The sequence below is a fragment of the Nyctibius grandis genome, chromosome 2, assembly GCF_013368605.1.
Source record: "Nyctibius grandis isolate bNycGra1 chromosome 2, bNycGra1.pri, whole genome shotgun sequence".
In the NCBI taxonomy this organism is placed as follows: Eukaryota; Metazoa; Chordata; class Aves; order Nyctibiiformes; family Nyctibiidae; genus Nyctibius; species Nyctibius grandis.
This window is the reverse complement of record NC_090659.1, coordinates 115,632,519-115,633,147: the sequence shown is the minus strand read 5'-3', so window position 1 is coordinate 115,633,147 and position 629 is coordinate 115,632,519.

Sequence of the window (629 nt, the reverse complement as noted above, 5' to 3'; positions counted from 1 at the left end):
TGCTGACTTAATTTTGTTAAAGTGAGAAATTCAGAGTGTACATGTAATTGAAATTGTTGTTACTGAATGCAAACGGTAATTTCATTGCGATATTACTAATTGTGTGTTTTTTTGATATTTGGTTGTGCATCCTGTGTGGTCGTAGTGAGTGATGGGGAACCAGAAGTGAATTTATGTTTAGAACGAGGAATGAAACCAGCTTCTGGTCAAAAATAATGCTGTAAAAGCAAATCATAGAATCACAGAATCATTTTGGTTGGAAAGGACCTTTAAGATCACCGAGTCCAACCATTAACCCAGCACTGCCAAGTCCACCACTAACCCATGTCCCTAAGCACCACATCTACATCGTCTTTTAAATACCTCCAGGGATGGTGACTCCACTACTGCCCTGGGCAGCCTGTTCCAATGCTTGATAACCCTTTCCGTGAAATTTTTCCTGATATCCAATCTAACCCTCCCCTGGCACAGCTTGAGGCCATTTCCTCTCATCCTATCACTTGTTACCTGGGAGAAGAGACCGACACCCACCTCGCTACAACCTCCTTTTGGGTAGTGGTAGAGAGCGATACGGTCTCCCCTGAGCCTCCTTTTCTCCAGACTAAACCACCCCAGTTCCCTCAGCCGCT